Source organism: Oncorhynchus mykiss, chromosome 14 (assembly GCF_057628025.1).
Source record: "Oncorhynchus mykiss isolate SJ-2025 chromosome 14, ASM5762802v1, whole genome shotgun sequence".
Classification (NCBI taxonomy): domain Eukaryota; kingdom Metazoa; phylum Chordata; class Actinopteri; order Salmoniformes; family Salmonidae; genus Oncorhynchus; species Oncorhynchus mykiss.
In genome coordinates this window covers 10,270,001-10,294,355 of record NC_143035.1, presented here as the reverse complement: position 1 = coordinate 10,294,355, position 24,355 = coordinate 10,270,001, and the positions used below count along the sequence as shown (strand labels likewise).

Here is a 24,355-nt window from a genome sequence, read left to right as displayed (position 1 = left end):
ATACCGTTTGATGGTTTCTGGGTGATGGGTGATGGGTGTGTGATTTTGGTGTTGGTGGCTGACATGTTGAGGAAAATCCATCCTGGTGGCGCAGTGGACTAATTCTAAGGATAGGTAACAGAAGATCATAGGTTTGAATCTCACTGACGCCGTGCTACAATAAAACCCCAAAAATGTGTTTGCATGATTAATTCCTAAGAAAATTAATTTGCAGGTGTCCTATCTGTGCTTGGAGTTCAAAACAGTTAACCTAAGCTAGCAGTGTTATTAAAATTCTTATTGAAACATGTTCTCAGAACATTATTTAATTACTTTCAAAGAACCTATCACTTCTTCTCTCAGAAAACAAGTCAAATCAGTTTACGTCTTTGACAGATTAGGCTGCCTGTAGTGTTTGCATAGATTGAGTTACAGAATTCAGTTACATAATTGACTTTGGAGGGTAGTCCCTCCCTCCCTCTCTTACGTCCTCCGTCCTGTCCCCCTTTCCTCTCTCTTTAAAATGAACGTTTTACCTGAATGACAGCTCCTCTCCTCTTCATCCTCCCATGTCTGATCTCTTGCAGCTTTACCCACAATCCCCTGTGGATGATGTCGCCACAGGCTAGCAGGCAACAAAGGCCATGGAAAACCACTGCTCATCATCATTGAGTAGTTTACTTTCCTAATCTGTACATTTTTACTACCTGCTACAGAGGACTACACTGCCTTATATAGTTTATCAAAACAATTCAAATGTATTTATAAAGCCTTTTTTGCGTCAGCAAATGTCACAAAGTGCTTATACAGAAACCCAGCCTAAAACCCCACGCAGCAAGCAATGTAGATGTAGAAGCAAGGTGGCTAGGAAATACTCCCTAGAAAGTCAGGAACCTAGGAAGCAATCTAGAGAGGAACGAGACTCTGAGGGGTGCCCAGTCCTCTTCTGGCTGTGCCAGGTGGAGATTATAAGAGTACGTGGCCATTAAGGCCAGATGGTTCTTCAAGATGTTCATAGATGACCAGCAGGGTCAAATAATAATCACAGTGGTTGTAGAGGGTGCAACAGGTCAGCAACCTCAGGAGTAAATGTCAGTTGTTTTTTCATAGCCGAGCATTCAGATGTTGAGATAGCAGGTGCGGTAGAGGGAGAGGGAGCGAGAGGGATCGAAAACAGCAGGTCCAGGACAAGGTAGCACATCCGGTGAACAGGTCAGGGTTCTATAGCCACAGGCAGAACAGCAGGAAACTGTCAGCAGCAGGGATCATTGTACCTTTTTCTCTCTTGGCCCCTTTTTGCATTTCTATGATATTTATGTAGATAGACATGGCAACTGGACAGACAGCACAGAAAAGCTTGTATAATTGACTACTTGATTTGACCGTAGTGGCTTTTTGATGTACTGTACGTTGGTAATCAGTTATACTCTAGGACTGAAGAAGCTACTTGGAAGTTCAGCTTAGGGAATCAACTCAAACGTGCTTTACAGTCTAAAATATGGGGCCTGCTGGGAGAGCTGGGGCCTGCTAGGAGAGCGGGCCTTTCTTTACCACTCTGCCATTTATAAGACCTGTGATGTAAAGCCTTGACATAGGGATCCATCAATAGAGAAGAGAGGAAAAACAACATCCACCCAAAACAACTGAATGCCTCCGTTCGCCCTTGAGAGCCGGCGAGCAGCTTGAAATGAAAGCGGGCTGCTCGCTTTTGCTCTTTTCACCCCCCCCCTTTCTCCCAGTGCTACTAGACTAGGAAGAGTGTTTGAGTTGCTTTTTAGAAGTCTCTCCAGTCCAGACCACGGCACATTAAGCAGAGATACGACTGGACTGGGTGGTTAAGAGGGCTCTGCTGCACTGCTCCTCATCCCATCCCATTGTTTTATGATCTCTGTCTCCCCACAGGCCAATAACCAAGCAATCAACTGTGAGGCATCAAACATCATCCGTCGTAAAAGTCTCTCGATAAAGCCCCAAGTCTGTGTGTCATGTATTAACCAAATAACCGTTGACGATATTCGGGGTTATTCCTAGTATGGTGCTTTCTCTTGATTGAAGAGGACATCGGCTCCTGTGGCACTAGAAGCACAACAGCGTGAGAAAATGGACGATACTTTGTCGAGATGCTGTATCTCTCCCTCTGTGACATCAAAGTGGCGCAGTGGCAGCGTGGCCAATGTGCTCCCTGATTGTGTGTAAATACAAAAGGGCAGCGGGTATGTTGTAGCAGAACTGAGTGATGAAATTGGCTAGCTCATTAGCTGCACAAAATGGCCGCCCAGCCCAGATACAGAATGGTGATAGGATGTTTCTGGGAAGGTTGAGTGCTAGGAGATCAGTCTGCTCTCATGTTGTCAAGCTTCCTTTTCTGTTGTTGTAGTTGTCATTGATTTTGTCATTTACGTTGTCATTAATTTCCTCGTTTCCTACAGTAGATACCGCATGAGCCGAATGAACTATGTAGTGAGGCTGAGATAGAGACATACAGTGTTGCGCCAACACAGAACTTCATGGATCCTGTCACATTCTGTAGGCTTTAAGTCTTTCTCTGAAAGGCGGATGAGAGAAAGAGAAAACCATAGTGCTGTACAAAGTACTGATCTCATCCACAGTAACATCTGCTCTCAGCAGCTCTCCAGTCAACTGACGAACTTAAGGCCTCAGGAGATTCTGTCTTTCGTTGTTCTTTGTGACATACGGACACTGTTCAATGTACTACAGTGATTGCGTTAGTCCCTATCTTTTTTTCTGAACTCGTTACTGCAAATATGCATATTCATGAACATCAAATATTCAACATCAACAAATCTAAGACTTCAGAGGATATTCAGAGAGCATTAAGAAAACAAAGTGGTTTCGTCAAGAGACCCGGAGCATCTTAGATGTGGTTTGCTTCTCAAGCAGGCCTGCGTTAAACCAAGATTTGTCACTGAATCTGACATGACGTATCATACTAGACGGTGCTCCATGTAGACATGGCTATAGACGTTGTAGTTATCTGCTAATGCATGTTTTAAATCATGAGCCCTCCTGGACATTCAGCCATTTGAAGAGAGCGGGATGGGCCTTGGCTTTAACGATCACCCTGTCAGTAATCATTGGTCATTTAAATGCAGGTCCAGTCCATCAACAAAGAGGCACTCGGGCAGATAACTGTGATGTAGCAATTCATTCTTACTTGATACGATGGTTCCCCATTTAAATAGGTATCGACCTTCTCAGACAGCCAAGGACCCCACAGGAACCACTATTGGGTTACTCAATACCGTGACAACATCACGTTTCATCACGATTCACGCACCAGCGATCCTCGCCCCTCACCCCGTAGCCCTGTGGCCGTTGTCATGGTGATTATCTGCAACAACTTGCAGCTGCTTGGTTGTGTTGGTTCAGGCTCCTCCTCGTGCCAGCCCTGTGCAAACGTACATACAGTCACACAGCGGCTGTGAAAACACTGGTGCTGGGAACATGAAAAGGACTGAAAAAGGACTGGCTATTGATGGGGCCGTTTATTCGTCGCAACAAGACACTCCCTAGAGAAAATACAGTGATCATGTGATATAACACATGACATATTTGCTTTATAGATTAAACAGGTGAAAGAAAAGTGTGCAGTTCGTCTTGCCCCAGGCTTAGAGAGAGTGGAAGGTTGTGCCTACAGTATGTCCCTGTAATTGTTGTTACCCTCCTGCCTATTCAGCTTCTACCTACTCTCCTGACCCTCTCCTTCCCTGACCTAGACTGTTTTGGAACACCCCTGAGAGGCCGGCAGGTAGACACGTGTGGTTTTCAGTAACCACTTTTACACAGAGATCGCTAACCCCTGAGAACCTTCTTCTGCCAGCACCGTCCACCACTGCCTGTCTGCCACACTCGTTAGCCTCTGACTTCCCTCTCCTTCTCTCTCTTTTTCTTCATATCTCTCCACCAGCTGGCCCCGATTTCTATAATGGCTGTCTCCACAATGAGGAAAGAACAAATACTGTGAATCTTTCTGCAACTCAGTTAGGTTTTCAGGTGTAAGAGAATACATGGGTCTTGTATCTGTCAGCGGTGCACCAAACCTCTCTGATGGAGATCAGTTCTGGCTAGGTCCCTTCTGACATCACTGGATTGGCTGCAGTGACATGATGGTTATTAACAATTGTAGTTTGCTTCTGTCCTACTGCACTGCTGTTATGATATAGGGTGTGTTCGTAATTTGCCTCCCGTGTGTCAGAGTGCGCTTTGGGTCTTTTGTAAACTCAGATTATCTGTGTGTGTGTTCTTGTGTAATTGTGTGCTTGTGTGCTTGTGTGTGTGCTGGAGCTTTCACACCTGGATCCTGTGGAATATGCATACACTACCGGTCAAACATTTTAGAACACCAAATCATGAAAGTTTTTTTTATTGAAGACATCAAAACAATGAAATAACACATATGGAATCATGTAGTAACCAAAAAAGTGTTAAACAAATCAAAATATATTTTAGATTTTAGATTGTTCAAATAGCCATGTCCTTGATGACAGATTTGCATTCTCTTGGTATTCTCTCAACCAGATTCATATATATACATATACATATACATAGAGAGAGCGAGAGAGAGAGAGAGAGAGAGAGAGAGATTTTATGAACAACTAGACCTGGTCTGATCCGAGTGAGCAGCAGAAAGCAGCAGAAAAATATTTTTTTAAGCTACGTTAATAACTGGAGCTGATAAAGGGAGAGCAGGTAGAGAGAGGTAACGCTCTAGCAGAGGCCATGCTATGTGTGTAGGCTACTGTGAGTGTGAGCAAGTGACACAGGGAGCAAGAAGGATGGAGGGAGTGATGAGACAGCAACCAACCAAGCCGACTCACACTATAGTAGACAAATAGCTGCCATAGCTAGGTTATTTATCATCATGATTATACGGTACCTGTCTTGACTTCATCAAACCGCGTAAGCGGTTACACTATTTTAAAGATACAATTCTCGTTAATCCAGCCACAGTGTCTGATTTCAAAAAGGATTTACAGCGAAAGCACCACAAACGATTATGTTAGGTCACCACCAAGCCACAGAAAAACACAGCCATTTTTCCAGCCAAAGAGAGGAGTCACAAAAAGCAGAAATAGAGAAAAATGAATCACTAACCTTTGATGATCTTCATCAGAAGACACTCATAGGACTTAATGTAACACAATACATGTATGTTTTGTTTGATAAAGTTCATATTTATATAAAAAAATCTGAGTTTACATTGGCGCGTTACGTTCAGTAGTTCTAAAACATGCAGTGATATTGAAGAATTTACTCATAATAAACATTGATAATGATACGACTATTATACATGGAACTTTAGATAAACTTCTCCTTAATGCAACCGCTGTGTCCGATTTCAAAAACACTTTAAGGACAAAGCAAACCATGCAATAATCTGAGTACAGCCTTTCGACAACAAAGCAGCCAAAAAGATACCCGCCATATTGGGTAGTCAACATTACTCAGAAATAGCATTTTAAATATTCACTTACCTTTGATGATCTTCATCAGAATGCACTCCAAGGAATCCCAGTTCCACCATAAATGTTTGATTTGTTCAATAATGTCCATCAGTTATGTCCAAATATCTTCTTTTGTTAAGGTGTTTGGTAAACAAATCCAAAAGCGCTTTCAGGTCGTGCCGAATGTTTGACGAAAAGTTCAATTCAGTTGAAATTACACATACCCATAACCCGTTGCAATCAGATCAGACCCATGACATTATTTAGAATTCCAAATCCGGTCCCGCTCTGGTCTTGGGTATTTGGGTACAAGGTGGATTCATGAAAACCTCTACCTTGATTCCAAAAGGTTTTATCTCTCAGTGCGTAGTAACAAGTACAGCATTCCATAAAAAAATATTGTTTAATACAGCCATGAGATTTCTTTCCTGCCAAGAATCCTTTAACGGCTCATGTTGGAGTGCTAAAAAGAAAGCCCTTCCTAATTGCTACTCTTTGTTTGTTTCTAGGCAGCCCAGAGCTGTGAGGCTGCTGACAACTTTCTCACAGACTAAGTCAATGTACATGCTCCAGTTGAGAACTAAACCAACTGCTCATCTCCTATTAACACTCGTTCATTCCCTGACAGATTATTATAATTTTTTTTAAGAATAGGTCAATTATTACTATTAGATGGCTTTCTTGTTTTGCCTTGACTGCTTCCAAATATTGTCTGATGTATTTAGCATGGGTTTTTCCCATCAGGCCATAGCTATAGTCTATAGTATATTTCTTGAGGCTAGAGTTGGCAATGGTCAAGAAAAATTCCTGTCCCAAAACTACATTTCTACTCGATACTAGTTATAGTTTTAATGAACATTTCTGTCATAAATCTATACTGAACGATACTGTCTTTATAGTAATATCACTCAAAGTCACAACTCGGCTCTCTATTTATGTGACAGTGTTTTGTTCCAGGGTCTTGCACGACACGGTTCTTAATGTTTCATTTATTTGCCTGCTGTCCCAGATTAATGCCAGCAAATCAATAGCTGCCTGGAAGTCCATTACTAAAACACAAGAATGGAAAAGAACGACTCCAGTGTTCCCTGAAGGTGGTTTAAAGGTTTGGGGCCTGTCTTGCCAAATAAAGTCCCCCGGCAAAATAGTGTCCCCCTCTGCGTCACAATGGGATTCGATAAACTACCTAATGATTAGAATTTTTGGAGATCATTACAGCCTAAATGGCGTTCTTTTCATCATCGCTATGCAAACGAGGCTGATTTCCGCAAATGTTTTTTGTTTTGTTTATCTAATATAATTAAAACATTGATTCAAACTACTTTTGGGTACCTTACATTACATTACATTACATTACAACATGAAATCCATATCTTAAACATTGCTACGTTTCAGAAACGGCAAAGAGAACCTGTAATCTGCCTGACACATTAAAATGACCTTACAGATCACGAAGTCGGCTAATTTCCACTCTATTCATATGCAAATCCGTCTAATTCATACACTGGCTTGTTTGGCTGTAATGTTTGTATTTAAACCTGCCCTTCCCTTATCTACACTGAAATAATATCATTTCACTAGTCCTCTATTATGGTTAATATTTTCTATCTCGTATAGCTCATTAGTACACCCTAGTGGTTGATTATATATATATGTATCTATTGTAGGTCCTAGGATACAACAATGAATAATGTGGAAGAAATAAATACCATCAAAGGATACATTACAACTTACAGTAATGAACACCTTGTGAAAACAAACCTGGCAATATTTAAGATTCAAATGGATACACTTTGATCGTTTTTGGTACGGTTGTGTCATTCATTTCTTTTCACCGATTTTTTTTGTTGTGCACTCACATGGCAATCATAAAATACTGAATTCTGGTGTGTGGAATATAGAGGAGGTGGTTGCTGTGTGGGTGGGAGGTTCTGCCTGTCACAGGCAGCCAGTCTCAGAAGCGAGACTTGAAGAGAGAGACTGCAAATTCCAGGCACTGCTGCTCGCTCTGTTCTGAGGGTTTGCAGTGCTAGTGTTTTTAGTTAATCTGTGTATCTCACGTACTATGTGCCCAGTATGATAGAGCAATAAAACTTTCTTATCAGATAATGACAACAACAGTAGCTGTAGATGATGTAATGAAAAGTTGGAGGGTAGTTGGTAATGGAGGACCTCAGGTGGATCCATGTCTGGGTGTTGGGCAGAACCCCTAGGTCCTAGAGAACAGGAGCAGGTTAGGAGACAGAGACATAAATGAGCAAAACACACAGGTTGCACTTTATTGTGAAAAAATGTGATGGATTAGTGGAGTATCTCGTACAACGCTGTGTACTACTCCCTTCACAGAACAGCGCAAACTGGCTCTAACCAGAATAGAAAGAGGAGCGGGAGGCCCCGATGCACAACTGAGCAAGAGGACAAGTACAGTGTCCAGTTTGAGAAACAGATGCCTCACAAGCCCTCAACTGCCAGCTTCATTAAATAGTACCCACAAAACAAAAATAATACATTTAAAGATTAAGATGGGAAAAAGAACACAGACACTGTACAGAGGAACTCTGCCTAGAAGGCCAGCATCCCGGAGTCGCCTCTTCACTGTTGACGTTGAGACTGGTGTTTTGCAGGTACTATTTAATGAAGCAGCCAGTTGAGGAGTTGTGAGGCATCTGATTCTGTTTTTCAAATAGGCCCGAACACCATCAAGCCCAGTCAGTCTGTAGGTGGTCAGGCTGTGCCTACCGCCACTGACGCCATGCAGCCCACAAAGAAGGCGCATGGCAGGCCTGTTTGCTTACTAAAGATCACACTTAGGCAGCCAACGTAATTGGAAAGGAGAGGAGAGGCAAGGAGATTACTGTGTGCCCTCCCCAGATCTGTCTGCCCTCTAGCTCCAGCTCTGTGTATCACTGTGGTAACTAGTCCCTTTCTCCTCACTGCAGGTAAAGAGTTAAGATACAAGGGTCACAGAGCTGGGATTACGGTTTAGTGGGCATCAAACACGAATCCATCCTCTCTCCTCGTCTTTGAAGCATGACTACAGCAGTGGCAATAGCATTAGCTGTGTTGCTGTGTTTTTGCTCCATGTGCCACAGTGTGTCGGTGTACCATGGCGTTTGAAAAGGAGCTGTCTTGAACAGAGAGATATGAGCCGCAGCTCTCCTCTCTCCTCCTCGGGCCAGCTTACAGCTCACACAGTGAGTCATGGTCTCTCCACAGGGCTTTTCTCTTCCTAAAGCCCCTGCACAAAGGACACATTGGAGACCCCGCTGGTATAGAGAGCTAACCAGGCAGGTGGGACTGTGTTGTGAGAGACACACACACTGATAGTCACACAAACAAACTCTCAGGTATGCACACACTTGGCTCCAAATGCCCGAGGCCCCAGATAGGCTCCCCAGTCCTTCTAGGTGGTCTGCTCACGTTGCAGCCTTAAGGTGTGCTGTTCTGCGCTGCATCCTCCAGTGTGTAAGCACATTAAACGCACAGCACGCGTGTGTGTGGTGAGAGTCGCCCCTGGAAACGTGGCCACGAAAGACAAGAAAGGGAGAAAGAGAGTGGCGTCGCTGTAGACAAAGGATAGAGAGAGGAGGGTTGTTGCTGTTTCAAGGGTGCTCTTTCTGTGGATTGGCTTGGCTGTGCTGGTGTTTGTTCAGTAACAGGTTTTGATATCTCTGAGACGTGAAAGAGAAACAACTATAGTCAGCCATAACTGTCCTTGACCTGCTCTCTCTCCTCACGTTCAGTCTTTTCTCTCATTATGGCTCAAGGTGTGTGCGTGTTAGTGATGAGTGGGTTGACTCATAACCCACAGTCCCATCGGTTATATCCTCAGGGCGGACGGGTTCAGGGCCATTAAATATTGTGTGGATGAAGGGCGGTTGGCGGCGGGTTGAATAAATAGAAACAATACCTCTAAAAAAATCCATAAATGTATCATTCTTCTGCTATTTATAACTATGGGCTACATTGAAGTTTTTCTTTGGTAATTTTAGGCTATCTGGCATTAGTGCTGAAGCCTAAACTTTAGGGATTAACTGTACGCGCGCCAAACCCTACACTGTCACTACAATCCACGGAGGCAAAAAGGACATAATTCCAATTAGACAAAATCTGCGAAAGGAGATAAAGAGAAGTGAGGGCCAGAAAAGAAATGTTTGGAAAATATTTGGTGAAGTGTTAAAAGAGGATGATAGAAGTGTTATGTGTGATGATTGTGAGGCGCTACACAAATTCGAAAGCCACAGGATGGGACTTCAAATAGGCCTATGGCAGGTCAAGGAAACTGGAGCCTGCTGTTCAGATGGGTTACATGGAAACATTTATCTGGACATTGACTAATCAGAATAACCTACTGCTTTTTGGTCAACTCCAAAGTCCTCTGATAATGCTAGTCCTGTGCGAATCGACATTCCTGTGTTTTGAGAGAAATGTCTGAGTTTGACGGGTGTTGCTCGTGGTTTGAGCAAGAAAATAATAATTGATACGATAAATTGAACGAAGTACTGCGCATAGCATATACAATGCATTTGGAAAGTATTCAGACCACTTGACCTTTTCCACATTTTGTTAAGTTACAGCCTTGTTCTAAAATGGGTTAAACTGTTTTTTCCCCCCTCACCTGAATAACATCCCCACAGCATGATGCTGCCACCACCATGCTTCCCCGTAGGGATGGTGCCAGGTTATCTCCAGATATGATTCTTGGCAATTGTTTCTCATGGTCTGAGAGTCCTTCAGGTGCTTTCTGGCAAACTCCAAGTGGGCTGTCATGCCTTTTACTGAGGAGTGGCTTCCGTTTAGCCACTCGACCATAAAAGCCTGATTGGTGGAGTGCTGCAGAGATGGTTGTCCTTCTGGAAGGTTCTCCCATCTCCACAGAGGAACCATTGGGTTATTGGTCACCTCCCAGACCAAGGCCCTTCTCCCTCAAATGCTCAGTTTGGCTGGCCCGGGCAGCTCTAGGAAGGGTCTTGGTTGTTCCAAACTTCTTCCATTTAAGAATGATGGAGGCCATTGTGTTCTTGAGGACCTTCGATGATGCACATATTTTTTTTACCCTTCCCCAGATCTATGCCCCGACACAATTCTGTCTCAGAGCTCTAAGTACAATTCCTTCGACCTCATGGCTTGGTTTTTGCTCTGACATGCACTGTCAACTGTGGGACATTATATAGACAGGTGTGTGCCTTTCCAAATCATGTCCAATCAATTGAATTTACCGCCGGTGGACTCCAATCAAGTTGTATAAACATCTCAAGGATGATCAGTCGAGACAGGATGCACCTGAGAGCTCAATTTCGAGTCTCATAGCAAAGGGTCTGAACACTTATGTAAATACCGTATTTCTGTTTTTTATTTTTAATACATTTTGAAAAGTGTCTAAAAACCTGATTTCGCTTTGTCAGTATGGGGTATTGTGTGTAGCTTAATGAGGGAAACATGTAATCCATTTTAGAATAAGGCTGTACTGTAACAAAATGTGGAAAATATATTTTCCCGAATGCACTGTATATGAAGGGGGGGGGGGGGGGCATTTAGAATGTCTTCTACTGCAGATCGCTAAGCTATCCTAATGATTATGATCACACTTCCTCAATTCTAATATTATGGGGACACTGTACTGAAGAGTAGGGTGGCCTAGTGGTTAGAGCGTTGGACTAGTAACCGGAAGGTTGCAAGTTCAAACCCCCAAGCTGACAAGGTACAAATCTGTCGTTAACCCAGGCCGTCATTGAAAATATGAATTTGTTCTTAATAACTGACTAGCCTAGTTAAATAAAGGTAAAATAAAAAGATGGTATGGTTTAGAAACTTGGGAACCAAGCTGGAGTTTTATCAAAGTACTTGTTGAAATATCTTCAAGCCTAGAAAGGAAAAACCTCCAGTTGTAACTGGGTGCAGTTTGGAAAAACGAATCCCGTCTGAATCGTCCTCTGAAATAAATGCATAACCAACGTTCTCTAGTAATACTAGTACCGTGCGACTAGGGCTACAGCCTTAATTATAACTCTTGGAGAATTAAGCTTTTTTTTTTGCAGTAAAGTGATACACCAAATATAGGCCAAATTTGGACTTAGGAACAGGAGTGGAGCAATATGATTTATTTATTTCTGCATCTTGAGAGAATGCTATGCTCAGTTAGATACCATCTGTAGAGTATCAGCTGATAGTATTTCAACTGCATTAAATATGCATCGAAGCTAAACTGAAATCTTATCCGAAACAACTGGTCGTTTTCACAATTTAGTCTTCTAGGGCAACATGTCATGACAAAAGAGAAGCTACATGTATATAATTATGGACAAGTTGACTAACAATTAGTCTACCAAAATGGTGGCAATTATAAGCATTAACATATCTACATCAGGCAACAAGAAACAATCCTGTACCTTCTGTCCAAAAAATTGTTCTGCAGTCTTTGACTAGCCTATAGCACATTTTCTGTAATCACGGGTTAGGGTTGGGTGTGGGCCTCAGATTTTCACTTTATCACATGTAGTCGGGCGGATGCGGATGGGTTATTAGTAATTGTGGACGGTGGCGGGTGAACAAACACCTGACCGCGCACCACTAGTGTGTGTGTGGGTGGATGTTACACTGCTGAGGACGGAGTGGTGAGGTAATGTTGTCACTTCCTCTCACTCTCATGAGCGCCTTCTGGTAGGATGATCTGAGGACAGTTTTGTGCTTTCCTGCTAATGTTGAGTGTTAGGATTGTGGGAGAGTAAGCTATAAAGCCCTTGAATTGAATTGTAAGCTGGTCCTAGATCTGTGCCTAATGGCAACTTCTACCTGGAGCACGATGCTTGCTCTCTGAAGGAGAGTGTCCCACTTCTAACCTATGTCAGGCTACAAGGGGCACTTTTCTTATCCTTTGAGGCCAGGAAACACACATACCATTGAGGCTCTCATTTCTTTCCAGTGTGGGAAGAAGACACAGGCATAAGGGGAACTTTGAGAGAAATCTAAAAACACACAGCCTACACAGAGACATCGAGGTCGATACTGGGTGCCCATCAAGGTCTGGGACTGGGTGACCTCACTACTATCTGTTGGTGACATGCCTGCCCTCCACAATATTGCAGAGCACTATGGCATTGATTAGGACCTTGACTGTTGCAGTCCAGCATTGAGGGCCCACTTTGAGAGCCAACCCCAGCATCCATCCCATCCCACCTCCCCTTAAACACAATCACCCACTATCGGTCCTTTGCTGCCAGATCCACATTGTCCACAGGGCCCTGGGGCTGGAGAGCCAAAAGAAGAAATGCATTCTACTGCTAGGTGGGAGTGAGCAGAGCAGCGCCCCGATGGCTGGCGTGCCACGCATACTACACTTGTCCACTCCTCTCTACTGCGTCTGGATTAGTACTTAGTACGGTATCCCCCACAGACTTGCCTGCTGGGTAATCAGAGGAAAACGTCCCTGACTTACTGATCAGTCCTAATGATGTGCTCTGGCCCACTGCCACCAACGTATCATTCCCATGTACTCATCAGAGGTTTGGGTGGGAGATGGGGGTGGGGTTGGATAGGTTTGTGTGTGTGTGTTTTATGTGAGTATGTTTCTAACACTCTAGTTGGTGAACACATGGGAGAGACAGTTGAACAGCTGGGGGGCCGGAGAGTCTGACTAAAAGGTGAGACTGGGGAGCAGCTGCCAGTTTAGGGAGCATTGAGAATGTATTAGACTGGTTAGTGTGAGGGCCAGACCGACAGTGGATAATACTTGTACAGTACATGTGACCTCTCACACTGCCCTCTGACCTTAGGTCACCCCTCTCGGTAACTAGGAGAGATTATTCCTGTCATGGCTAATGTATGCCCATGCTATGGTGTTAGGACTCGGGTTATGTATCAAAGTAGCTGTTATGTAGAGAAGTGTAGCAAGAGAAGAAAAAGAGTGCTCGTGTCCTTTGATTCAGAGGGACAGCTCCTTTCTCTCAGGATGACCATTGTTGTGTAACGCCCATATTAGTTAGGAGAGAAGGAGGGAGAGAGAGGGAGAAATGAAACAGACCTGGTTTTCTTTGGGACATTTTCCAGGGTGCTTTCCCCCATTTGAATGGTGTTGGACATGATGTGCCCCATGTTGACACAATAAACGACACCATTATCTGCATTTTGATTGGTTCGGCGAAACCTCACCCCAAATGCATTACTATTCAAGTGAACGCATGTTTTCGTCACTTGTTTGTAGGGCTTAATACAAGCTTTTGTGGGAAAGGGCACTTGAGTCCTGCTCTCTCTCCCTTGCTCTCTCCCCGCGCTCTCTCTTGCTTTCACTGTTGAAAGTTGTTTCTCGTCTGTTAGTATTCACTTCCACTTCGTGCATACAGTATTTAACATTTACTCACGGTCATTCATTTCCCCTCCCTGGTCTTTAATTATCTGTAAAAAATGAATGTGTTAATATTCTGCGCAGATTGTAGGGCCCAGTAGCAGTGTTAGATGGCTCCAGTGTTATTAAACGGCACATATGGAAACCGCTGAGGTGCCGTGGGCCAAGCGCTGATGGAGTTTTAAGGTCACTGGCCATCTGCTAAATCTCACTGTCTATCTGACTCCTCTTACGGATCTCTTCACTCCTCCTCCTCCTCCTCCTCTTTCGACTCTCTCCTACCTCATATCAAATCAAATGTTATTTGTCACATGAGCCGAATACAACAGGTGTAGACTTTACCGTGAAATGCTTGCTTACGAGCGCTTCCCAACGACGCAGAGTTTAACGATACAATTAAAATAGTAACTCGAGGAATACAATTAAATACACAAGAATGGAGCTGTATCAAATCAAATCAAATCAAATTGTATTTGTCACATACACATTATTAGCAGATGTTAATGCGAGTGTAGCGAAATGCTTGTGCTTCTAGTCCCGACAATGCAGTAATAACCAACAAGTAATCTAGCTAACAATTCCAAAACTACTACCGTATAGACACAAGTGTAAGGGGATAAAGAATATGTACATAAAGATATATGAATGAGTGATGGTACAGAGCGGCATAGGCAAGATACAGTAGATGATATTGAGTGCAGTATATACATATGAGATGAGTATGTAAACTAAGTGGCATAGTTAAAGTGGCTAGTGATAGATGTATTACATAAAGATGCAGTAGATGATATAGAGTACAGTATATACGTATACATATGAGATGAATAATGTAGGGTATGTAAACATTATATTAGGTAGCATTGTTTAAAGTGGCTAGTGATATATTTTACATAATTTCCCATCAATTCCCATTATTAAAGTGGCTGGAGTTGAGTCAGTGTGTTGGCAGCAGCCACTCAATGTTAGTGGTGGCTGTTTAACAGTCTGATGGCCTTGAGATAGAAGCTGTTTTTCAGTCTCTCGGTCCCAGCTTTGATCCACCTGTACTGACCTCGCCTTCTGGATGATAGCGGGGTGAACAGGCAGTGACTCGGGTGGTTGTTGTCCTTGATGATCTTTATGGCCTTCCTGTGACATCGGGTGGTGTAGGTGTCCTGGAGGGCAGGTAGTTTGCCCCCGGTGATGCGTTGTGCAGACCTCACTACCCTCTGGAGAGCCTTACGGTTGTGGGCGGAGCAGTTGCCGTACCAGGCGGTGATACAGCCCGACAGGATGCTCTCGATTGTGCATCTGTAGAAGTTTGGGAGTGCTTTTGGTGACAAGCCGAATTTCTTCAGCCTCCTGAGGTTGAGGAGGCGCTGCTGCGCCTTCTTCACGATGCTGTCTGTGTGGGTGGACCAATTCAGTTTGTCTGTGATGTGTACGCCGAGGAACTTAAAACTTACTACCCTCTCCACTACTGTTCCATCGATGTGGATAGGGGGGTGTTCCCTCTGCTGTTTCCTGAAGTCCCTATATACAGGGAGGACCAGATCAATGAGGTATTTGAGGTAGATACTGTATGTATATGAAGGCAGGGTAAAGTGACTAGGCATCAGGATAGATAATAATAAGGTATTTGAGGTAGATATGTACATGAAGGCAGGGTAAAGTGACTAGGCATCAGGATAGATAATAATAAGGTATTTGAGGTAGATATGTACATGAAGGCAGGGTAAAGTGACTAGGCATCAGGATAGATAATAATAAGGTATTTGAGGTAGATATGTACATGAAGGCAGGATAAAGTGACTAGACATCAGGATAGATAATTGTTAGAGGAATTCTAAATTCCTATATGTTTTATAGCCAAAATCAAATTCGCACTCTCTCTAGTTCATTAATGAGTTGTAAATTCATTAATTATGCATGAAGTAGATCGAGACCAGTCTTAAAAGCCAGGTAACAGCGTTTATTGCAAGAGAGTACTGGTTACATACACATTTTTCCACAGGTTATAAACTGAAAATGACATCATCAGTTTCTCACACTCTCTCCGATCCACACAATAGCGCAGTGTCTTCAGGTCTGGAGACTGTCTTCTACTCCCCTCATAAAACAAACATTCCAATCTGTCTAAAGAGATATGCCCTCCTTCTCCCTTTCCCACAAGGTACAGACAATTCATTCGTTTTACTTACATTTTCAGTAACAGCTTAACCAAGAACCCATACATTTCACACCATAACATAATAGTATTAAAATAGATGGTTCTAATTTAAATGTATACATAATTAATCATTTCAACCATAATTTCCTCCAACAATCCTCTCTTTGATCAAATATTATACATTCAAATCTACATCTAATTTTATCAAACATAAAAAATAAAAATATGAACAAACTTATAACTAACCTTATTATAAAGGTTTATCAGATTTATCATACGAATAGACTTATAACCAACATTATTATAAATGTTTATCTGACTCTTCACCCATCATTAATCAAATTTAACCTGACGTCAGCGTTTTCTAAATGTTCTATCTCTTTCATGACACCGATAGAGAGGCCCTATGGTTCTCGAGCCTTTCCTCCTCTCCTAAAGCCAAGGTCAGTCACTATAAATCAGCATTCTAGACAGTCTGGAGATAGTCCGTTCCTGCCACCTGGAGATTGTACAAATAAATGAACTAAGGAACAGACCTTCATTGTTACTAAACTCCTGACTACATTATATACAATTGGGAATGGGAGCAAGAGAGAAAATTCATATGTACAGTACATTATAGCATGTGGACTAGTCAGTCCTGATTGAAATGTATACATAATTAGTCATAATTGATAAAAATTCCCTTAACAATAATAATAAGAGTAAAATAAAGAACAGAGTAGCAGCAGCAAATGATGAGTGTTTTTTTATTTTATTTTAATTTAACCTTTATTTAACTAGGCAAGCCAGTTCAGAACACAACACAACACTACATAAAGAGAGACCTAAAGACAACAACATAGCATGGCAGCAACATATGACAACACAACATGGTTTCAGGAGCTTCTTTAGCACCTCTGACTCGTTGACCGCCTGAAGGGAGAAACTTTGTAGCGGGGCAGGGGGAAAAGGGGGAGGAGCATCAGGGCTAGTAGCATTAGAAGGGGTGGGAGATGAGTAAATGTTGGACGGGCAAGGAGGCATGGCTGAGTCAAATAGGAATCCTGACTTAATGAAATGGTGATTAAAAAGCTCAGCTATGTACTTCTTGTAGGTAACAACCACATCATCAACTTTAAGGGACATGGCAGCTGTGAGGAGGAGGGTTTATTCTCCAGGTCTTTAACCGTTTTCCAGACCTTCTTGGGATTAAACCCGCAGAGAGAGAACTGCTCCTTAAAGTAACAAACTTTGGCCTTCCAGATAGCCTGAGTGCACTTATTTGTCATTTGACTGAACGAGAGCCAGTCAGAGCCGAGCCTTTCGCCAAATGCAAGGTGGAGTAACTCTGCAAGATCACAGTCGAACCAGGGGCTGAACCTGTTTTTAATTCTCATTTTCTTTACTGGAGCGTGCTTGTTAACAATATCACTGAACATATAAAAAAAGAAGGGGGGATCAAGCTTATTTTATACCAATTTACAGAGGCCAGGACGTGGAGGAAGGCTTGCTCATTAAAGTTTTTTAGCAAGCGTCTATGACAAATCAGGACAGGTCGTTTCACTGAGCAGCCATTACGAACACAGGCTGTAAAACAGTGATCACTAAGGTCATTACAGAAAACACCAGACTGATACCTATCAGGATTATTTGTGAGGATAACATCGAGGAGAGTAAGTAGCCTTTTCTGGGTGTTTGGAGTCGTACCTTGTGGGATTGGTCATAATCTGAGTCCCATTGCTTTAGGACTTGATCAGGTGGTTTAAGCATGTCCCAGGTAAGGTAACCTAGCATGGCAAATTCAGACTTAGTGTAAGGGGCCAGGAGAGAGCTTTAGGGCAGGTAGGGTACAAGCTGATGGAGGACAATAGCACCCAGCAACAGTCAACAAAGAGCTATTTGAAAGTTTAATACTTAAAACCAGCCAATCAAGTTGTTTGGGGACAGACTTGGTGGAGACAATCGAGCACTGAAGGTGATTCTTGGTAAAGATTGCCACTCCCCCACCTTTGGAAGATCTGTCTTGCCGAAGAAGGTTATAACCAGAAAGGTTAACATCACTCTTTCTTAACCACGTCTCCGTAGTCCAGGATCCAGATGTAGCAAGAGGGGTTCATTCCCAGGGTCCCTAACTTGGTGATGAGCTTGGAGGGGACTATGGTGTTGAATGCTGAGCTGTAGTCTATGAACAGCATTCTCACATTGTTATTTCTCCCCTTGTCCAGGTGGGATAGGGCAGTGTGAAGTGCAATTTAGATTGTGTCATCCACCTTTCTCCTATATTGTTCTTTTGCATGTTTGACATGTCTTCAGAGGTCCTAGTGGGCTTTTTTCACTCTGTTCTTAATAAGATATCAGGGCAGTAAGCTAACTTTATTAAAGAATCAAGAGTGTCTTGCTTTGATGTCCCATCTGGGGATGTGGTCTGGTTGGCTCAGGGATGAGGTGGACTGGACATTAGCCTGCGTAGAGTTCCTCCCAAAAACCCCCTGATGAGTGGGTTAGTGCAGACAGGGAGGAGCAGGAGGAAATAGCCAGTGATTTAAGAGAGAATTGCCCAATTACTGATATGGCAGTATATGGGAGTAACCGTAATCAAAGGAGATCATTGGATATACTGTACCTCCCATGTTTCCTGAAGCATGCAATGAAAGTGACCATCACTAATGATAATGACTCTGGCTGAATTCCAATCTTCCTCATTAACTCCCTCTCTTCGTTTCCTTCCCTTCAATACCACTAATTAATAAAGACACTGGATAAACTTGTAACGCATTGCTTTCACCTATTATGTCCTGTCAGATCAGTGCTGGTGAAGGATAGGAGGCGAGTGAGAGGCAGGAGGCCTATCAATCCCTGGCGGGTGATAAAAGCCCCTGTGGTTTGACAGGGGGCTGAGGCAGTGCCAAGCAGCGGGCAGGGTCTGACAGCGCCACATTAAGTTATAGAGATGTATGGTGTTGAAATGGCCTGTGTACTTAGCCATTCGGTGGGCCCAGAGATCAGTAAGTCCACTGAGCCCGGTGACAGGCCAGTAGAGGATGGGTTGGGGTGAAGGCCAGCCGCGGCTGGAAACCACAGAGGTCGCCAACGGCCCGCTTACACTACATCATTTTTTTAGCAAAAGAATTTGTGGTTATTAGTCTCTGCAGAAAATAAGTGAGACAGTAACAGCCCTTTTGTTTTGTATACTTTGTATTGTGTCATAAATGATTACTCTACATTTTTTCTAGAGTAGTGTTGTTTCATTAGTGCCTCTCCCAGTGCAGCCTCGAGCCTTTTGAAGGCCCTAAGTGAGATTTGGTCAGCCCCCCCCCCACCTCACGGGCAAAATGTTTTAATCTGGTTTTAGACCCAAACATTCTACTACTAAAGCTTTAGTGAAACTTACTAATGACATCAGTTCTTCATCTGGCCAAGGCAAACTAACTGGTGCCATTTGATTTTGTTGATCATTTTTAATAGGAAAACTTCAAAACATTGGTTTCACTAACAGCTCACTAAACTGGTTTCATCCATCCATCTTAGCAATAGAAAACAAGGTGTTTTCATAGAAGGACACATCCCAACTTCTTGGACTCAATAGAGGTGTACCTCAAGGCTCAGTATTGGCCCCCCTTCTTTTCTCTATATTCATACATTTATTGGCTCTAATTTGTCAGAATAAACATATTCCCTTATATTATCTATACATCAGGCTAAAATATTTTGCAGATGCAAGTAAATCTCCAAGATGATTTTAACACTTTACAAAAATAATTATAGCAAATTATTTGGTTTTAAATCAAACAAAGTCCTATGTCATGCTGTTTGGTACACGGCAAAGAATAAACTCCATAGCTGGCCATTTCAAAATTCATGCAAGTGATGGAACAATGCCTGAAAGTGTGGATTGTTTGAAATATCTTGGTTTAAGGATAGATTCTGATTTTGGAAAACATAGTGATTATATTAGAAAAACTAACTTAACTCTAAGTTTGGGGTACTATACAGGTCTAATAATTGTTTTACTGCATCCATTAGAAAGACCTTAGTAACTCAACTGCAGCTTCCTATCTTAGACTATGGTTACATCATCTATCAAAACACAACCAATACCCTACTTTACAAATGAGATGTAATTTATAACAATCTTTGTGGATTCATTCTTGGATGCCATTATAAGACACATTATTGCACAATGTTAGAACCACTAAATTGGCTGTCACTCCCAAACAGAAGGCAACTGCATTGGTACCAATTTATTTTTAAATGTATCAACTTACGTTTCCCTGTATATATTAAGGAACACCTAACTTTACAAGACTCACACAACTCCTTTCGACAACAGCAGCAATTACAAATTCCAAGGGTACATCATGATGTCAGAGTAAGATCTTTCAGATACAAAGGCCCAACTGACTGGAATAATGTACCTATAGAAATCAGGTTTTTAAAATCACACAGTGAATTTTTAGAAAGCCCTCTTTCAAATGTTAAGAACAAACGGTTGTTTTTAGCTAATAGAAACATCACCATGTAAATATGTATGTATATATTATGGGTACTTCGTTTTATTAGTTGTAATTGTAGTTGTAGCAGTAGTTTTTATTAGTTGGAGCAGTAGTTTTATTAGTTGTATTAGTAGTTATAGCAGTAGTTTTATTAGTTGTATTAGTAGTTATAGCAGTAGTTTTATTAGTTGTAGCAATAGTTGTAGCAGTAGTTTTATTAGTTGTAGTTGTAGCAGTAGTTTTATTAGTTGTATTAGTAGTTATAGCAGTAGTTTTATTAGTTGTATTAGTAGTTATAGCAGTAGTTTTATTAGTTGTAGCAATAGTTGTAGCAGTAGTTTTATTAGTTGTAGCAATAGTTGTAGCAGTAGTTTTATTAGTTGTAGTTGTAGCAGTAGTTTTATTAGTTGTATTAGTAGTTATAGCAGTAGTTTTATTAGTTGTATTAGTAGTTATAGCAGTAGTTTTATTAGTTGTATTAGTAGTTATAGCAGTAGTTTTATTAGTTGTAGCAATAGTTGTAGCAGTAGTTTTATTAGTTGTAGTTGTAGCAGTAGTTTTATTAATTGTATTAGTAGTTATAGCAGTAGTTTTATTAGTTGTATTAGTAGTTATAGCAGTAGTTTTATTAGTTGTATTAGTAGTTATAGCAGTAGTTTTATTAGTTGTAGCAATAGTTGTAGCAGTAGTTTTATTAGTTGTAGTTGTAGCAGTAGTTTTATTAGTTGTATTAGTAGTTATAGCAGTAGTTTTATTAGTTGTATTAGTAGTTATAGCAGTAGTTTTATTAGTTGTAGCAATAGTTGTAGCAGTAGTTTTATTAGTTGTAGTTGTAGCAGTAGTTTTATTAATTGTATTAGTAGTTGTAGCAGTAGTTTTATTAGTTGAATTAGTAGTTATAGCAGTAGTTTTATTAGTTGTATTAGTAGTTATAGCAGTAGTTTTATTAGTTGTATTAGTAGTTATAGCAGTAGTTTTATTAGTTGTAGCAATAGTTGTAGCAGTAGTTTTATTAGTTGTAGTTGTAGCAGTAGTTTTATTAATTGTATTAGTAGTTATAGCAGTAGTTTTATTAGTTGTATTAGTAGTTATAGCAGTAGTTTTATTAGTTGTATTAGTAGTTATAGCAGTAGTTTTATTAGTTGTAGCAATAGTTGTAGCAGTAGTTTTATTAGTTGTAGTTGTAGCAGTAGTTTTATTAGTTGTATTAGTAGTTATAGCAGTAGTTTTATTAGTTGTATTAGTAGTTATAGCAGTAGTTTTATTAGTTGTAGCAATAGTTGTAGCAGTAGTTTTATTAGTTGTAGTTGTAGCAGTAGTTTTATTAATTGTATTAGTAGTTGTAGCAGTAGTTTTATTAGTTGAATTAGTAGTTATAGCAGTAGTTTTATTAGTTGTATTAGTAGTTATAGCAGTAGTTTTATTAGTTGTATTAGTAGTTATAGCAGTAGTTCTTAATAGTTGTATTAGTAGTTATAGCAGTAGTTTTATTAGTTGTATTAGTAGTTATAGCAGTAGTTCTTAATAGTTGTAGGCCTATTAGTAGTTGAACAACTTTTATGCTCTTAATGTACATTTAATTTACTATATAATTATTATTTCATTGTTATTATTATTACAGTAGTTTCCATATAATTGTTCTTAATAAGTATTGTTTGTTTGTTTAGTTTTTCTTCATTTGGACACGATATGGTGCACCTCAACCAGGATGGAGGTCAGGGCCCGTGAGCACATTCCATGAATGTCCGGTCGGATGATTAAGTCTACTACAAGGGTTAGATAGCTGGCTAGACTACCTTACCTAGCAATACCTTACCTAAAAATGTTAGCTGATATATACTACTGGAGTGACTGACATAACAAGTGAAAAACTGCTGATGCACCACCAAATTTTTTAATTGCACCTTGTGCAGCAATTTGAGGCCCCGACTGAGCTCCTTACGTGCAGCACATAGTCTGTGTATTGGAAGAGGCGGCTCTGGCCTCTCCTCTACATTTGCTGTGACACATTCATTTATGAAGCAGTAATAGACCTATGCAGTACTGTATGCAGATCCAAGATTTGATTTATACACCAGGCAATCACCAATGATTGATTGTTTTTTTTGTTTGCTGTGCATTTGGAACATGTTAAGTGTTCTGTACCTCAGTTGATTGGTTTCATTAATACTCCATCTGCCTGCTAGCTGTTAGCTCTAGCTGTTAGCAGAGGTTATTAGCGGTAGCTGTTAGTGCTAGCTGTTAGCTGAGGTTATTAGTGGTAGCTATTAGCACTAGCTGTTAGCTGAGCCAGACTGTTAGCCTTAATGACACCGCTTTTCGCTCTCTGTAATCTGAGGCTCTACTCGCAGATGTGTTAAGATCCTACTCAGAGACAGACAGACGAGACACTGTTGTGTAACCTAGGAGGATATACAGTCCATGTTGTTTTTCAGCAGAGTACAGGCATGTATTGTATGGGCCACGCAGTGTGTGCATATGTTAAGTCCTAGTGTCAGCTTAACACAAGGTGTCTCTGAGTGTGTGGACATACAGTGCCTTCAGAAAGTATTCACACCCCTTGACTTATTCTACATTTTGCTGTGTAAAAATGTATTAAATAGATGTATTTCCTCACCCATCTACACACAATACCCCGTAAGGGCAAAATACACTGCTCAAAAAAATAAAGGGAACACTTAAACAACACAATGTAACTCCAAGTCAATCACACTTCTGTGAAATCAAACTGTCCACTTAGGAAGCAACACTGATTGACAATAAATGTCACATGCTGTTGTGCAAATGGAATAGACAACAGGTGGAAATTATAGGCAATTAGCAAGACACCCCCAATAAAGGAGTGGTTCTGCAGGTGGTGACTACAGACCACTTCTCAGTTCCTATGCTTCCTGGCTGATGTTTTGGTCACTTTTGAATGCTGGCGGTGCTTTCACTCTAGTGGTAGCATGAGACGGAGTCTACAACCCACACAAGTGGCCCAGGTAGTGCAGCTCATCCAGGATGGCACATCAATGCAGGCTGTGGCAAGAAGGTTTGCTGTGTCTGTCAGCGTAGTGTCCAGAGCATGGAGGCGCTACCAGGAGACAGGCCAAAACATCAGGAGATGTGGAGGAGGCCGTAGGAGGGCAACAACCCCGCAGCAGGACCGCTACCTCCGCCTTTGTGCAAGGCTCTGGCAGGAGCACTGCCAGAGCCCTGCAAAATGACCTCCAGCAGGCCACAAATGTGCATGTGTCTGCTCAAACGGTCAGAAACAGACTCCATGAGGGTGGTATGAGGGCCCATCGTGCACAGGTGGGGGTTGTGCTTATAGCCCAACACTGTGCAGGATGTTTGGCATTTGCCAGAGAACACCAAGATTGGCAAATTTGCCACTGGCGCCCTGTGCTCTTCACAGATGAAAACAGGTTCACACTGAGCACATGTGACAGTCTGGAGACGCCGTGGAGAACGTTCTGCTGCCTGCAAAATCCTCCAGCATGACCGGTTTGGAGGTGGGTGAGTCATGGTGTGGGGTGGCATTTCTTTGGGGGGCCGCACAGCCCTCCATGTGCTCGCCAGAGGTAGCCTGACTGCCATTAGGTACCGAGATGAGATCCTCAGACCCCTTGTGAGACCATATGCTGGTGTGGTTGGCCCTGGGTTCCTCCTAATGCAAGATAATGCTAGACCTCATGTGGTTGGAGTGTGTCAGCAGTTCCTGTAAGAGGAAGGCATTGATGCTATGGACTGGCCCGCCCATTCCCCAGACCTGAATCCAATTGAGCATATCTTTGACATCATGTCTCGCTCCATCCACCAACGCCACGTTGCACCACAGACTGTCTAGGAGTTGGCGGATGCTTTAGTCCAGGTCTGGGAGGAGATCCCTCAGGAGACCATCCGCCACCTCATCAGGAGCATGCCCAGGCGTTGTAGGTAGGTCATACAGGCACGTGGAGGC

The 24,355-nt window shown here is 42.0% G+C and overlaps 1 protein-coding gene across 2 annotated transcripts in view; it reads left to right on the top strand.

Annotated features, from left to right (window-relative positions):
- LOC110488756 (fibroblast growth factor 13) overlaps positions 1-24,355 on the top strand; it is a 197,447-nt gene that overhangs the window by 45,085 nt on the left and 128,007 nt on the right. The window lies entirely within an intron of this gene.